The sequence below is a fragment of the Myxine glutinosa genome, chromosome 12, assembly GCF_964187855.1.
Source record: "Myxine glutinosa chromosome 12, kmMyxGlut1.1, whole genome shotgun sequence".
NCBI lineage: Eukaryota > Metazoa > Chordata > Myxini > Myxiniformes > Myxinidae > Myxine > Myxine glutinosa.
Window position 1 is genome coordinate 54281943 of NC_136272.1, and position 18437 is coordinate 54300379.

At 39.8% G+C, this 18437-nt stretch overlaps 1 protein-coding gene across 1 annotated transcript in view; it reads left to right on the top strand.

The window, feature by feature from the left end:
• Positions 1 to 18437, top strand: part of LOC144888525 (uncharacterized) — a 416118-nt gene that overhangs the window by 25485 nt on the left and 372196 nt on the right. The window lies entirely within an intron of this gene.

Consider the following 18437-nt stretch of genomic DNA (forward strand, 5'->3'; position numbering starts at 1 on the left):
ACTCGCATAGCTTTGAGTCCTGTTTTGTAGGCCCGTGGTGTCTTGCTCTCCCCCAGTTTTATTTCAAATCAAATTCGATAAATCATTTCATTTTTCACAGTCGCTAACATAGTTTTAGACTCGGTTGAAAAAAAACGGGAAGAAAATCCGATGAAAGTTGCCGTTTATAGAACGAAATGAATTCTCAAAGGCCTGTAACTTCAAGGCCATTGAGTCTCTCTCACGCCTTTATCTCCAATCTAACTCACCATATGATTTCATTTTTATCGATGGTTTTACTTTTAGACTCGGTGTCAGCAATAATTGAGAACAATCCACACACGCGGGAAAATGCAGAGATATATTTTTTAAAATCGCGTCATGGTGTATCATACACCGCCCAACATGACACCGCCGGCAATGTGTCGATATATATTAAAAATTCGCTTTTGCTTTTCCGTTATGATATATTACTATTTCGTTTGATGATAGTCGTCACAAAAACGTCAACAATGATGCCGACATATATTTCTTCGTTTTTATTTCATTCAACATATTAGCCGGAAGTAAAATATGTTTCAGGAAATTACGGAGAGATATTTCTTCGTTTTTTTTATTAGTTATGTGCGCATACACTTTAAATAGGTTTATTTGAAATCTTTAATTTTCCACAAACATTCCACACACGCGGGAAAATGCAGAGATATATTTTTTAAAATCGCGTCATGGTGTATCATACACCGCCCAACATGACACCGACGGCAATGTGTCGATATCTATTTTAAATTCGATATATCATTTCATTTTTCACAGTCGCTAACATAGTTTTAGACTCGGTTGAAAAAAAACGAGAAGAAAATCCGATGAAAGTTGCCGTTTATAGAACGAAATGAATTCTCAAATGCCTGTAACTTCAAGGCCATTGAGTCTCTCTCACGCCTTTATCTCCAATCTAACTCACCATATGATTTCATTTTTATCGATGGTTTTAGAGTCGGTGTCAGCAATAATTGAGAACATTCCACACACGCGGGAAAATGCAGATATATTTTTTAAAATCGCGTCATGGTGTATCATACACCGCCTAACATGACACCGACGGCAACGTGTCGATACATATTAAAAATTCGATATATCATTTCATTTTTCACAGTCGCTAACATAGTTTTCGACTCGGTTGAAAAAAAACGGGAAGGAAATCCGATGAAAGTTGCCGTTTATAGAACGAAATGAATTCTCAAACGCCTGTAACTTCAACTTCAAGGCCATTGAGTCTCTCTCACGCCTTTATCTCCAATCTAACTCACCATATGATTTCATTTTTATCGATGGTTTTGGACTCGGTGTCAGCAATAATTGAGAACATTCCACACACGCGGGAAAATGCAGAGATATATTTTTAAAAATCGCGTCATGGTGTATCATACACTGCCCAACATGACACCGACGGCAACGTGTCGATATATATTAAAAATTCGCTTTTGCTTTTCCGTTAAGATATATTACTTTTTCGTTTGATGACAGTCGTCACAAAAACGTCAACAATGATGCCGACATATATTTCTTCGTTTTTATTTAATTCAACATTATTAGCCGGAAGTAAAATATGTTTCAGGAAATTACCGAGAGATATTTCTTCGTTTTTTAAAATTAGTTATGTGCGAATACACTTTAAATAGGTTTATTTGAAATCTTTAATTTTCCACAATATAATTTACTTGCCATTTATCATTTGATGATTACGAGACAAATTCCTCTTGAGGATCGTGACAATTCATGCGCTGCGTGGAAACTTCTATTTCCAAAATGAATGAGACGATCGATGAAGAACGCAGACTTGAACAGGATGTAGCAAGAAAACGAATGAGACGGGCGAACGAGTCCATCGACGAACGTCAATGCAAACTTGCGGGGTCACCCGTGGGAATCCCACGGGCATGGATGTGTGTGACATTTCGACATATTGAGTTAGATGCTGCACATTCATTTTTACAAAATGGTTACTGGCAAGTCATCAGATCCAGAAATGGTGTAAAAACAACCGTTTAGAGGCCATTTTTCCCCGCAAAGCGGGGGTTGGCCTTTTCGGGGACCGTGGTAGTTGTTGTTTTTTTGTCCCCTTTTTGAAGCAATGTTTTACGGCCGGATGCCCTTCCTGACGCCAACCCTTTTTGCCGCCTTCAACGACAAACAGGGAATTACCAGTGAACTGGTACTCAATTAGCCGACCTCGGAAGGATGACAGGCTGAGTCAACCCCCCTGGCATTAATTCGGCGATCGACCGAGATTCGAACCCAGGATCCTAAGCCGGCACCCTAGCCGCTAGCCCAACACCAGAAATGGTGTCATGAACACAATTTATTTACGCACAAGCACAAAAGCAAGACGGGCCGATTTCCGATTCCGACGGGCCGACGGGCGAGACGGGCCGATTTCCGATTCCGACGGGCCGATTTGGAGCAAGAAAAAGAACGAGACGGGAGAAAAAGGAGAGAAACGAGACGGGGAAAGCCGATTGGAGAGGCGAGTGAGGCGCGATTGGAGAGGAGTGTGAGGCGCGATTGGAGAGGAGTGTGAGGCACGATTGGAGAGGAATGTGAGGCGTGATTGGAGGGGAGTGTGAGGCACGATTGGAGAGGAGTGTGAGGCACGATTGGAGAGGAGTGTGAGGCGCGATTGGAGAGGAGTGTGAGGCGCGATTGGAGAGGAGTGTGAGGCGCGATTGGAGAGGCGTGTGAAGGATTGGAGAGGAGAGGAGTGTGAGGGATTGGAGAGGTGAGGGATTGGAAAGGAGAGGGATCTGAGGGTTTGGAGAGGAGAGGAGTGCTAGGTGGAGAGAGGAGAGTGTCAGGTGGAGACAGGAGAGTGTCAGGTGGAGACAGGAGAGTGTCAGGTGGAGAGGAGTGAGGGGTCACATATTATGTGAAATAAATAAATTGTGTTCATCACACCATTTCTGGATCTGATGACTTGCCAGTAACCATTTTGTAAAAATGAATGTGCAGCATATAACTCAATATGTCGAAATGTCACACACATCCATGCCCGTGGGATTCCCACGGGTGACCCCGCTAGTAAATTAATAATGCACTATATCCTGCCTCCAAAGGTGCGGGCGACAGTCCCTGACCGAGCTTTGTTGGTTTATTGGTTTATTCCCAAAGATGGATGTTCCATTCACCGTGAGGAGCATTCCCAAAGATGGATGTTCAATTCATGGTGAGGAGCATTCCCAAAGATGGATGTTCCATTCACGGTGAGGAGCATTCCCAAAATTAGTCACGTGAAAAAGTAAGTACCCGTGTACAAGTAAGTACACGTGAAAAAGCTCCGTCTCCCTGTGCCGCCCCGTCTCCCTGTCCCGCTCCGTCTCCCTGTCCCGCTCCGTCTCCCTGTCCCGCTCCGTCTCCCTGTCCCGCTCAGTCTCCCTGTCCCGCTCAGTCTCCCTGTCCCGCTCAGTCTCTCTGTCCCGCTCAGTCTCTCTGTCCCGCTCAGTCTCCCTGTCCCGCTCAGTCTCCCTGTCCCGCTCAGTCTCCCTGTCCCGCTCAGTCTCCCTGTCCCGCTCAGTCTCCCTGTCTGCGGGCGACAGCTCAGTCTCTCTGTATGGAGTGGGAGGGAGAGAGCAGTGGGATTGGTAGAATATGGAGTGGGAGGGAGAGAGCAGTGGGATTGGTAGAATATGGAGTGGGAGGGAGAGAGCAGTGGGATTGGTCGAGTGAAGTATGGAGTGGAAGGGAGAGAGCAGTGGGATTGGTAGAATATGGAGTGGGAGGGAGAGAGCAGTGGGATTGGTCGAATATGGAGCGGGAGGGAGAGAGCAGTGGGATTGGTCGAATATGGAGCGGGAGGGAGAGAGCAGTGGGATTGGTCGAGTGTGGAGTGGAATGGAGAGAGCAGTGGGATTGGTCGAATATGGAGTGGGAGGGAGAGAGCAGTGGGATTGGTCGAGTGACGTATGGAGTGGAAGGGAGAGAGCAGTGGGATTGATCGAATATGGAGTGGGAGGGAGAGAGCAGTGGGATTGGTCGAGTAAAGTATGGAGTGGAAGGGAGAGAGCAGTGGGATTGGTAGAATATGGAGTGGGAGGGAGAGAGCAGTGGGATTGGTCGAGTGAAGTATGGAGTGGAAGGGAGAGAGCAGTGGGATTGGTCGAATATGGAGTGGGAGGGAGAGAGCAGTGGGATTGGTCGAGTGAAATATGGAGTGGAAGGGAGAGAGCAGTGGGATTGGTAGAATATGGAGTGGGAGGGAGAGAGCAGTTGGATTGGTAGAATATGGAGTGGGAGGGAGAGAGCAGTGGGATTGGTCGAGTGAAGTATGGAGTGGGAGGGAGAGAGCAGTGGGATTGGTAGAATATGGAGTGGGAGGGAGAGAGCAGTGGGATTGGTAGAATATGGAGTGGGAGGGAGAGAGCAGTGGGATTGGTAGAATATGGAGTGGGAGGGAGAGAGCAGTGGGATTGGTAGAATATGGAGTGGGAGGGAGAGAGCAGTGGGATTGGTAGAATATGGAGTGGGAGGGAGAGAGCAGTGGGATTGGTAGAATATGGAGTGGGAGGGAGAGAGCAGTGGGATTGGTCGAGTGAAGTATGGAGTGGAAGGGAGAGAGCAGTGGGATTGGTAGAATATGGAGTGGGAGGGAGAGAGCAGTTGGATTGGTAGAATATGGAGTGGTCTTTTGGTATAATCCTGGGTTAAATGTGCATCCACCTTTTGGTATAATCCTGGGGTAAATGTGCATCCACCTTTTGGTATAATCCTGGGTTAAACGTGCATCCACCTTTTGGTATAATCCTGGGTTAAATGTGCATCCACCTTTTGGTATAATCCTGGGGTAAATGTGCATCCATCTTTTGGTATAATCCTGGGTTAAATGTGCATCCATCTTTTGGTATAATCCTGGGTTAAATGTGTATCCACATTTTGGTATAATCCTGGGTTAAATGTGCACCACCTTTTGGTATAATCCTGGGGTAAATGTGCATCCATCTTTTGGTATAATCCTGGGTTAAATGTGTATCCACATTTTGGTATAATCCTGGGATAAATGTGCATCCACCTATTGGTATAATCCTGGGGTAAATGTGCATCCACCTTTTGGTATAATCCTGGGGTAAATGTGCATCCACCTTTTGGTATAATCCTGGTTTAAATGCGCATCCTCCTTTTGGTATAATCCTGGGTTAAATGTGCATCCACCTTTTGGTATAATCCTGGGTTAAATGTGCATCCACCTTTTGGTATAATCCTGGGGTAAATGTGCATCCATCTTTTGGTATAATCCTGGGTTAAATGTGCATCCACATTTTGGTCCAAACCTGGGTTAAATGTGCATCCACATTTTGGTATAATCCTGGGTTAAATGTGCATCCACCTTTTGGTATAATCCTGGTTTAAATGCGCATCCACATTTTGGTCCAAACCTGGGTTAAATGTGCATCCACATTTTGGTATAATCCTGGGGTAAATGTGCATCCACCTTTTGGTATAATCCTGGGTTAAATGTGCATCCACATTTTGGTCCAAACCTGGGTTAAATGTGCATCCACATTTTGGTATAATCCTGGGGTAAATGTGCATCCACCTTTTGGTATAATCCTGGTTTAAATGCGCATCCTCCTTTTGGTATAATCCTGGGTTAAATGCGCATCCTCCTTTTGGTGGAAACCTGGGTTAAATGTGCATCCACCTTATGGTATAATCCTGGGTTAAATGTGCATCCTCCTTTTGGTATAATCCTGGGTTAAATGCGCATCCTCCTTTTGGTGGAAACCTTGGTTAAATGTGCATCCACCTTATTGTATCATCCTGGGTTAAATGTGCATCCATCTTTTGGTATAATCCTGGGATAAATGTTCATCCACCTTTTGGTATAATCCTGGGTTAAATGTGCATCTACCTTTTGGTAAAATCCTGGGTTAAATGTGCATCCACCTTTTGGTATAATCCTGGGTTAAATGTGCATCCACCTTTTGGTATAATCCTGGGTTAAATGTGCATCCACCTTTTGGTATAATCCTGGGTTAAATGTGCATCCACCTTTTGGTATAATCCTGGGGTAAATGTGCATCCACATTTTGGTCCAAACCTGGGTTAAATGTGCATCCACATTTTGGTATAATCCTGGGTTAAATGTGCATCCACCTATTGGTATAATCCTGGGGTAAATGTGCATCCACCTTTTGGTATAATCCTGGGGGTAAATGTGCATCCACATTTTGGTATAATCCTGGGTTAAATGTGCATCCACCTTTTGGTATAATCCTGGGTTAAATGTGCATCCACCTTTTGGTATAATCCTGGGTTAAACGTGCATCCACCTTTTGGTATAATCCTGGGTTAAATGTGCATCCACCTTTTGGTATAATCCTGGGTTAAATGTGCATCCACCTTTTGGTATAATCCTGGGTTAAATGTGCATCCACCTTTTGGTATAATCCTGGGTTAAATGTGCATCCACCTTTTGGTATAATCCTGGGTTAAATGTGCATCCACCTTTTGGTATAATCCTGGGGTAAATGTGCATCCACCTTTTGGTATAATCCTGGGTTAAACGTGCATCCACCTTTTGGTATAATCCTGGGTTAAATGCGCATCCTCCTTTTTGTGGAAACCTGGGTTAAATGTGCATCCACGTTTTGGTATAATCCTGGGTTAAATGTGCATCCACCTTTTGGTATAATCCTGGGTTAAATGTGCATCCACCTTATGGTATAATCCTGGGTTAAATGCGCATCCTCCTTTTGGTGGAAACCTGGGTTAAATGTGCATCCACCTTTTGGTATAATCCTGGGTTAAATGTGCATCCACCTTTTGGTATAATCCTGGGTTAAATGTTCATCCACCTTTTGGTATAATCCTGGGTTAAACGTGCATCCACCTTTTGGTATAATCCTGGGTTAAACGTGCATCCACCTTTTGGTATAATCCTGGGTTAAATGTGCATCCACCTTTTGGTATAATCCTGGGTTAAATGTGCATCCACCTTTTGGTATAATCCTGGGTTAAATGTGCATCCACCTTTTGGTGTAATCCTGGGTTAAATGTGCATCCACCTTTTGGTATAATCCTGCGGTAAATGTGCTTCCACCTTTTGGTGGAAACCTGGGTTAAATGTGCATCCATCTTTTGGTATAAGCCTGGGTTAAACGTGCATCCACCTTTTGGTGGAAACCTGGGTTAGACGTGCATCCACATTTTTGTCCAAATCTGGGTTAAATGTGCATCCACCTTTTGGTATAATCCTGGGTTAAATTTGCATCCACCTTTTGGTATAAACCTGGGTTTAAACGTGCATCCACCTTATGGTGGAAACCTGGGTTAAATGTGCATCCACCTTTTGGTATAAACCTGGGTTTAAACGTGCATCCACCTTATGGTGGAAACCTGGGTTAGACGTGCATCTACCTTTTGGTGGAAACCTGGGTTAGACGTGCATCTACCTTTTGGTGGAAACCTGGGTTAAACGTGCATCCACCTTTTGGTATAATCCTGGTTTAAATGTGCATCCACCTTTTGGTATAATCCTGGATTAAACGTGCATCCACCTTTTGGTATAATACTGGTTTAAATGTGCATCCACCTGTTGGTATAATCCTGGGTGAAACGTGCATCCACCTTTTGGTATAATCCTGGGTTAAACGTGCATCCACCTTTTGGTATAAACCTGGGTTAAACGTACATCTACCTTTTGGTGGAAACCTGGGTTAGACGTGCATCCACTTTTTGGTCCAAACTACCCAATGGGAAAAGGCAGGACTGGCAAGCAGGCCACCCAACAGGTCTATGGCAATAATTGCAGATGGAGACACCAAACTTTCACAGGGCTTTGTAGAAAACCAGTTGGTATTTCCACTTGTAAAACAAACTTCCTGTCCTTTGATCCCACCTTGGTCATGCCCTGCCAGCTCATCAATATCTGACTCCTTCCCATTTATGGGTCCACTTAAGGCAGATCCCACACTCCGTAGCCCTATTTATATGGACTACATAATGTAGAAGAAAGAATACTTCAAAACAAATCATTACATTGGAATCGTATAGCACTTTGTCTGCTTAAGAAACCACATTCATTTGTGTTCTTGCATCATGTTTGCAGAAATATCGACAATACTTGGCAGGAATCCTGGCTCCTCCATATGGAGCGATGGAGATGATACCGAACAGGAGTAAGGAGACCCTTTTTAATCTTTCACGTTCAATTCCTACAGCTCTACATGATAATTTGTTGTAATATATTTCGGAACTTATAAAAGACGTTTGTCGTGATGCTTCTCTTCTATGAGCTAATGATTATGTACACTCTAGAATTTTTTTTTTTCAAGTATTCCCACAACACAACAACAACAACATGCATTTTAAGGCCATGTTCCCTGCTAGAGCGGAAGTATTCCCACAAGGCGATGTAATATACACAACATGTCGTCGCACACCACTCCTGTCCTAACACTTCCTTTTTTGAGTTTTTAGCTGCGACGAGCATCTCTATGAGAGGACCGCGTTGTTGTTCTTGTTGTTGGGGTGCCTTTTTGAAAAGCGCATGCGCATACACTCGGACTTCCCCTACCGACCAAGCCCGTTTCAAATTATCCCTCTGCCACCCAGAATTAACATTAATAAATAACATTAATGAATTAAGATTAACATTAACAGAAATAACATTCACGTCCATACATTATATGTAATCAGTTGATGAAGCATGATGCGTCGCAAAACAAAGGACAAGACCAGAACTGAAAGACAAAAAGACGCTGGTGCATGCGTATAATTTAATGACTGGTCGAATTTGGTAGCGCATATTGCAACGGATATCCTCATGATTCTACACGTCGCAGCTGGTGATCACACTGTGGTCATTTTTCTCTTGTTTTTTAAAAGTATTTCCGCAAGGTGATGTAATGCACACACAGTGTCACTGCACACCACACCACTCATGCACTAACACTTTCTTTTTTGAGATTATTTTTTTTGGTATTCCCGCAAGGTGATGTAATATATACACCATGTTGTCGCACACCATTCATGCACTAACACTTCGTTTTTGAGTTTTTTTTTTAGTATTCTCTCAAGGTGATGTAATATATACACCATGTCGTCGCACACCACTCATGCACTAAAACATCCTTTTTTGAGTTTGTTTTTTTCATATTCCTGCAAAGTGATGTAATATACACACCATGTCGTCACACACCACTCATGCACTAACACCTCCTTTTTTCATAGCAACATAGCACAAGCAATATGTTATCAAGTGATTTCTCCATTCAAATTCCCTTGTTTGTGATTATCTCATGGCAACGTCCTTTGTAAAAACAAACTTAAATCCGTTTCTTTCACAATTTGCTAGCTACATTTTAATTTGCATTCATTATTATTACATTAAGGAGTCCCTCTTTCTTGACCTTCTGACAATAAGAATCATCCTTTGTGCCAGTGACTGTTGTACACACCTGTCTTGTTGCACCATTCAGGGAGCTGCTGGTCTTCAAACAAAACTTTGAGCTCGTTGTAACGTTTGCTCGAGCTCAAAAAAGGAAAAAGGCTGATTGAATGTTCCAATATTAATTGATCGTTCATGTTTAATTCCTTTGTAGGACTTGTTGATAAAGACCAAATGAAAAGCAACGATCTACATGCATTACCCACACACTCTGGCAAGGTATGTTAGGTGTAAAGGCTGATTTATGCTTCTGCAAACATGCACGGGTGTCGCCCGCAGACGTCCGCATGGGTGTTTGCCAACTTACTTGCATGTAACGTTAACGCGTGCAGTACGGGGCAGTGTCACATTTACTAAAACTAAAGAATGTACAGAAAATGGAGAAGCACCCAGAAATGGAAACCCGTTTCCACCTCCAGTAAAAGTGTAAACATTCTGTTTGAATGTTTTGGTTCTTTGTTTTAGTTCCGGATTTGGGTCTGGGCCCAACCCTCAATGCTACCAGATATACTTCCCTGCTCAACCAATCAGCGTTTGTTTGACGCACATGACCACAGCTACGTGCGACGCATTGTTGAGATTTTGGAGGGGTGCGCATCGACCCCTCGGCGAGCCTATGCGGGCTACGGTTACCCATAAACCCCTTCTCTGCATAGCTATGCAGAGACGCTTACGTGCATCTTCGTAGAAGCATAACTCCGGCTTATGTGATCATTGTCTCAATAAACCAACAAAAAAAAGATAATTCATTCAGAAATACGGATTGATTAATTCCTTCGGAATTAAAGATCGATTAATTTTCTCAGAAATACAGATTGATCAATTCGCTCAGAAATAGAGAGAGATTCATTACCCCAGAATTAGAGATAGATTAATTACCCCAGAATTAGAGATAGATTAATTACCCCAGAATTAGAGATAGATTAATTACCCCAGAATTAGAGATAGATTAAATCCCACATAATTGGAGAAAGATTAATTACTGTACCCCAGAATTGGAGATAGATTAAATCCCCCATAATTAGAGATAGATTAATTCCCCCACAATTAGAGATAGATTAAATCCCCCATAATTAGAGATAGATTAATTCCCCCACAATTAGAGATAGATTAAATCCCCCAGAATTACAGATAGATTAAATCCCCCAGAATTAGAGATAGATGAATTCCCTCAGAATTAGAGACAGATGAAATCCCCCAGAATTAGAGATAGATTAATTCCCTCAGAATTAGAGACAGATTAAATCCCCTAGAATTAGAGAAAGATGAATTCCCCCACAATTAGAGATAGATTAAATCCCCCACAATTAGAGATAGATTCATTCCCCCGCAACTAGAGATAGATTAAATCCCCCAGAATTACAGATAGATTAAATCCCCCAGAATTAGAGATAGATTAAATCCCCCAGAATTAGAGAAAGATTAAATCCCACATAATTAGAGAAAGATTAATTACCCCAGAATTAGAGATAGATTAAATCCGCCAGAATTAGAGATAGATGAAATCTCCCAGAATTAGAGATAGATGAAATCCCCCAGAATTAGAAATAGATTCATTACCCCGCAATTAGAGAAAGATTAATTACCCCAGAATTAGAGAAAGATTAATTACCCCAGAATTAGAGATAGATTAAATCCCCCAGAATTAGAGAAAGATTAAATCCCCCAGAATTAGAGATAGATTAAATCCCCCAGAATTAGAGATAGATGAAATCCCCCAGAATTAGAAATAGATTCATTACCCCGCAATTAGAGAAAGATTAATTACCCCAGAATTAGAGAAAGATGAATTACCCCAGAATTAGAGATAGATTAATTACCCCAGAATTAGAGATAGATGAAATCCCCCAGAATTAGAGATAGATTAAATCCCCCAGAATTAGAGAAAGATTAAATCCCACATAATTAGAGAAAGATGAATTACCCCAGAATTAGAGATAGATTAATTACCCCAGAATTAGAGATAGATTAAATCCCACATAATTAGAGAAAGATGAATTACCCCAGAATTAGAGATAGATTAATTACCCCAGAATTAGAGATAGATTAAATCCCACATAATTAGAGAAAGATGAATTACCCCAGAATTAGAGATAGATTAAATCTCCCAGAATTAGAGAAAGATTAAATCCCACAGAATTAGAGAAAGATTAAATCTCCCAGAATTAGAGATAGATTAAATCCCCCAGAATTAGAGAAAGATTAAATCCCACATAATTAGAGAAAGATGAATTACCCCAGAATTAGAGATAGATTAATTACCCCAGAATTAGAGATAGATTAAATCTCCCAGAATTAGAGATAGATTAAATCCCCCAGAATTAGAGATAGATGAAATCCCACATAATTAGAGATAGATTAAATCCCACATAATTAGAGAAAGATTCAATCCCACATAATTAGAGAAATATTCAATCTCCCAGAATTAGAGATAGATTAAATCTCCCAGAATTAGAGATATATTAAATCCCCCAGAATTAAAGAAAGATTAAATACCCCAGAATTAGAGAAATATTAAATCCCCCAGAATTAGAGAAAGATTCAATCCCCCCAGAATTAGAGAAAGATTAAATTCCCCAGAAGGAGAGAAAGATTAAATCACCCAGAATTAGAGAAAGATTAAATCTCCCAGAATTAGAGATAGATTAAATCCCCCAGAATTAAATCCCCCAGATTAAATCCCCCAGAATTAGAGATAGATTAAATCTCCCAGAATTAGAGAAAGATTACCCCAGAATTAGAGAAAGATTAAATTACCCAGAAGTAGAGATAGATTAAATCACCCAGAATTAGAGAAAGAATAAATCCCCCAGAATTAGAGATAGATCAAATCCCCCAGAATTAAATCCCCCAGAATTAGACATAGATTAAATCTCCCAGAATTAGAGAAAGATTAAATCCCCCAGAATTAGAGAAAGATTAAATCCCACATAATTAGAGAAAGATTAATTACCCCAGAATTAGAGATAGATTAAATCTCCCAGAATTAGAGATATATTAAATCCCCCAGAATTAAATCCCCCAGATTAAATCCCCCAGAATTAGAGATAGATTAAATCCCCCAGAATAAATCCCCCAGAATTAATTCCCCCACAATTATAGATATATTAAATCCCCCAGAATTAAAGAAAGATTAAATCCCCCAGAATTAGAGAAAGACTAAAGACCCCCAGAATTAGAGAAAGATTCAATCCCCCCAGAATTAGAGAAAGATTAAATTCCCCAGAAGTAGAGATAGATGAAATCACCCAGAATTAGAGAAATATTAAATCCCACAGAATTAGAGAAAGATTAAATTCCACATAACTAGGGCATTGCCCGTACATGGGTGCCCGTTCCTTGCCAAAAAAAAAAAAAACGCTACCCGTACGCTCTACCCCGCCCGTATGCCCGTACGCCCGTAAACAAAAAAAACAACGCTCTTCGCTTCCGCCCTTCGCTCTGACTGAATTGGGAGAAATAATGCGCATAAGAAATCGAGAAATTATTATTTTCTCCGGAAGAAATCGAATTACGAACCGTAATGGCGCATGCGCTCAGCTCCGCTCGCTCTCACATCGGCCACGCCTACGCAACAAAGCGTTCTGTGATTGGCTGCCGGAAGTGAAGTCTTCACTGTCCGGAAGGTCGCAAATCGCAGTTACGAAGAATCGCAAATTAGTTTGAAAACATAGTTTAACGGCAACATAGTTTTCCAACGTGAAATAAATGAATACGCTCTCAAATGTGCCGTCCGAGGCAGAGTCTGTTCGCCACGTTCGGCACACGTGATAGCTCGCTGCTCTCTGATTGGTTGAAGCGTTTTTTGGACATAGCTCGGTAAGTACTTCTCCGATTAATTTAAAACCTTGAAAAGGCACATCCTCGGGTCCCCAGCAATATACCTGGCAAGTTTCAAGTATATCGGACCGGTAGTTGTCGAGAAACAGCGGTCGCATACAAACACACAGACATACACACATACACACACACACACACACACACACACACACACACACACACACACAGATTGCTGGAATTATAGATAGATTAGAGAAAGATTACCCCAGTATTAGAGGTAGATTAAATCCTCCAGAATTAGAGACAGATTAAATCCCCAGAATTAGTGAAAGATTAATTCCCCCACAATTAGACATAGATTAAATCCCCAGAATTAGTGAAAGATTAATTCCCCCACAATTAGACATAGATTAAATCCCCCCGAATTAGAGATAGATTCATTCCCCCACAATTAGAGATAGATTAAATCCCACAAAATTAGAGAAAGATTAAATCCCCCAAAATTAGAGATAGATTAAATCCCCCAAAATTAGAGATAGATTAAATCTCCCAGAATTAGAGATAGATGAAATCCTCCAGAATTAAATCCCCCAGATTAAATCCCCCAGAATTAGAGATAGATTAAATCCCCCAGAATAAATCCCCCAGAATTAATTCCCCCAAAATTAGAGATAGATTAATTCCCTCAGAATTAGAGACAGATTAAATCCCCTAGAATTAGAGAAAGATGAATTCCCCCACAATTAGAGATAGATTAAATCCCCCAGAATTAGAGATAGATTAAATCCCCCAGAATTAAATCCCCCAGATTAAATCCCCCAGAATTAGAGATAGATTAAGTCCCCCAGAATAAATCCCCCAGAATTAATTCCCCCACAATTAGAGATAGATTAAATCCCCCAGAATTAAAGAAAGATTAAATACCCCAGAATTAGAGAAAGACTAAATCCTCCAGAATTAGAGAAAGATTCAATCCCCCCAGAATTAGAGAAAGATTAAATTCCCCAGAAGGAGAGATAGATTAAATCACCCAGAATTAGAGAAAGATTAAATCCCCCAGAATTAGAGATAGATTAAATCCCCCAGAATTAAATCCCCCAGATTAAATCCCCCAGAATTAGAGATAGATTAAATCTCCTAGAATTAGAGAAAGATTGCCCCAGTATGAGAGAAAGATTAAATTACCCAGAAGTAGAGATAGATTAAATCACCCAGAATTAGAGAAAGAATAAATCCCCCAGAATTAGAGATAGATTAAATCCCCCAGAATTAAATCCCCCAGATTAAATCCCCCAGAATTAGACATAGATTAAATCTCCCAGAATTAGAGTTAGATTAAATCCCCCAGAATTAGAGAAAGATTAAATCCCACATAATTAGAGAAAGATTAATTACCCCAGAATTAGAGATAGATTAAATCTCCCAGAATTAGAGATATATTAAATCCCCCAGAATTAAATCCCCCAGATTAAATCCCCCAGAATTAGAGATAGATTAAATCCCCCAGAATAAATCCCCCAGAATTAATTCCCCCACAATTATAGATATATTAAATCCCCCAGAATTAAAGAAAGATTAAATCCCCCAGAATTAGAGAAAGACTAAAGCCCCCAGAATTAGAGAAAGATTCAATCCCCCCAGAATTAGAGAAAGATTAAATTCCCCAGAAGTAGAGATAGATGAAATCCCCCAGAATTAGAGAGACGAAATCCCCCAGAATTAGAGAAATATTAAATCCTCCAGAATTAGAGACAGATTAAATCCCCAGAATTAGTGAAAGATTAATTCCCCCACAATTAGACATAGATTAAATCCGCCCGAATTAGAGATAGATTCATTCCCCCACAATTAGAGATAGATTAAATCCCCCAAAATTAGAGATAGATTAAATCCCCCAAAATTAGAGATAGATTAAATCGCCCAAAATTAGAGATAGATTAAATCTCCCAGAATTAGAGATAGATGAAATCCTCCAGAATTAAATCCCCCAGATTAAATCCCCCAGAATTAGAGATAGATTAAATCCCCCAGAATAAATCCCCCAGAATTAATTCCCCCAAAATTAGATATAGATTAATTCCCTCAGAATTAGAGACAGATTAAATCCCCTAGAATTAGAGAAAGATGAATTCCCCCACAATTAGAGATAGATTAAATCCCCCAGAATTAGAGATAGATTCATTCCCCCGCAACTAGAGATAGATTAAATCCCCTAGAATTACAGATAGATGAATTCCCCCACAATTAGAGATAGATTAAATCCCCCAGAATTAGAGATAGATTCATTCCCCCGCAACTAGAGATAGATTAAATCCCCCAGAATTACAGATAGATTAAATCCCCCAGAATTAGAGACAGATTAAATCTCCCAGAATTAGAGATAGATTAAATCCCCCAGAATTAGAGAAAGATTAAATCCCACATAATTAGAGAAAGATTAATTACCCCAGAATTAGAGATAGATTAAATCCCCCAGAATTAGAGATAGATTAAATCCCCCAGAATTAGAGATAGATTAAATCCCCCAGAATTAGAGATAGATTAAATCCCCCAGAATTAGAGAAAGATTAAATCCCACATAATTAGAGAAAGATTAATTACCCCAGAATTAGAGATAGATTAAATCCCCCAGAATTAGAGATAGATTAAATCCCCCAGAATTAGAGATAGATTTAATCTCCCAGAATTAGAGATAGATTAAATCCCCCAGAATTAGAAATTGATTCATTCCCCTGTAATTAGAGATAGATTAAATCCCCCAGAATTAGAGATCGATTAAATCCCCCAGAATTAGAGATAGATTAAATCTCCCAGAATTAGAGATAGATTAAATCCCCCAGAATTAGAGAAAGATTAAATCCCACATAATTAGAGAAAGATGAATTACCCCAGAATTAGAGATAGATGAAATCCCCCAGAATTAGAGATAGATTAAATCCCCCAGAATTAGAGAGATTAAATCCCACATAATTAGAGAAAGATGAATTACCCCAGAATTAGAGATAGATTAATTACCCCAGAATTAGAGATAGATTAAATCCCACATAATTGGAGAAAGATGAATTTCCCCAGAATTAGAGATAGATTAAATCTCCCAGAATTAGAGATAGATTAAATCCCACATAATTAGAGAAAGATTAAATCTCCCAGAATTAGAGATAGATTAAATCCCTCATAATTAGAGAAAGATGAATTACCCCAGAATTAGAGAAAGATTAATTACCCCAGAATTAGAGATAGATTAAATCTCCCAGAATTAGAGATAGATTAAATCCCCCAGAATTAAATCCCCCAGATTAAATCCCCCAGAATTAGAGATAGATTAAGTGCCCCAGAATAAATCCCCCAGAATTAATTCCCCCACAATTAGAGATAGATTAAATCCCCCAGAATTAAAGAAAGATTAAATACCCCAGAATTAGAGAAAGACTAAATCCCCCAGAATTAGAGAAAGATTCAATCCCCCCAGAATTAGAGAAAGATTAAATTCCCCAGAAGGAGAGATAGATTAAATCACCCAGAATTAGAGAAAGATTAAATCCCCCAGAATTAGAGATAGATTAAATCCCCCAGAATTAAATCCCCCAGATTAAATCCCCCAGAATTAGACATAGATTAAATCTCCCAGAATTAGAGTTAGATTAAATCCCCCAGAATTAGAGAAAGATTAAATCCCACATAATTAGAGAAAGATTAATTACCCCAGAATTAGAGATAGATTAAATCTCCCAGAATTAGAGATATATTAAATCCCCCAGAATTAAATCCCCCAGATTAAATCCCCCAGAATTAGAGATAGATTAAATCCCCCAGAATTAATTCCCCCACAATTATAGATATATTAAATCCCACAGAATTAAAGAAAGATTAAATCCCCCAGAATTAGAGAAAGACTAAAGCCCCCAGAATTAGAGAAAGATTCAATCCCCCCAGAATTAGAGAAAGATTAAATTCCCCAGAAGTAGAGATAGATTAAATCCCCTAGAATTACAGATAGATGAATTCCCCCACAATTAGAGATAGATTAAATCCCCCAGAATTAGAGATAGATTCATTCCCCCGCAACTAGAGATAGATTAAATCCCCCAGAATTACAGATAGATTAAATCCCCCAGAATTAGAGACAGATTAAATCTCCCAGAATTAGAGATAGATTAAATCCCCCAGAATTAGAGAAAGATTAAATTCCCCAGAATTAGAGATAGATTAAATCCCCCAGAATTAAATCCCCCAGATTAAATCCCCCAGAATTAGACATAGATTAAATCTCCCAGAATTAGAGTTAGATTAAATCCCCCAGAATTAGAGAAAGATTAAATCCCACATAATTAGAGAAAGATTAATTACCCCAGAATTAGAGATAGATTAAATCTCCCAGAATTAGAGATAGATTAAGTCCCCCAGAATAAATCCCCCAGAATTAATTCCCCCACAATTAGAGATAGATTAAATCCCCCAGAATTAAAGAAAGATTAAATACCCCAGAATTAGAGAAAGACTAAATCCTCCAGAATTAGAGAAAGATTCAATCCCCCCAGAATTAGAGAAAGATTAAATTCCCCAGAAGGAGAGATAGATTAAATCACCCAGAATTAGAGAAAGATTAAATCCCCCAGAATTAGAGATAGATTAAATCCCCCAGAATTAAATCCCCCAGATTAAATCCCCCAGAATTAGAGATAGATTAAATCTCCTAGAATTAGAGAAAGATTGCCCCAGTATGAGAGAAAGATTAAATTACCCAGAAGTAGAGATAGATTAAATCACCCAGAATTAGAGAAAGAATAAATCCCCCAGAATTAGAGATAGATTAAATCCCCCAGAATTAAATCCCCCAGATTAAATCCCCCAGAATTAGACATAGATTAAATCTCCCAGAATTAGAGTTAGATTAAATCCCCCAGAATTAGAGAAAGATTAAATCCCACATAATTAGAGAAAGATTAATTACCCCAGAATTAGAGATAGATTAAATCTCCCAGAATTAGAGATATATTAAATCCCCCAGAATTAAATCCCCCAGATTAAATCCCCCAGAATTAGAGATAGATTAAATCCCCCAGAATAAATCCCCCAGAATTAATTCCCCCACAATTATAGATATATTAAATCCCCCAGAATTAAAGAAAGATTAAATCCCCCAGAATTAGAGAAAGACTAAAGCCCCCAGAATTAGAGAAAGATTCAATCCCCCCAGAATTAGAGAAAGATTAAATTCCCCAGAAGTAGAGATAGATGA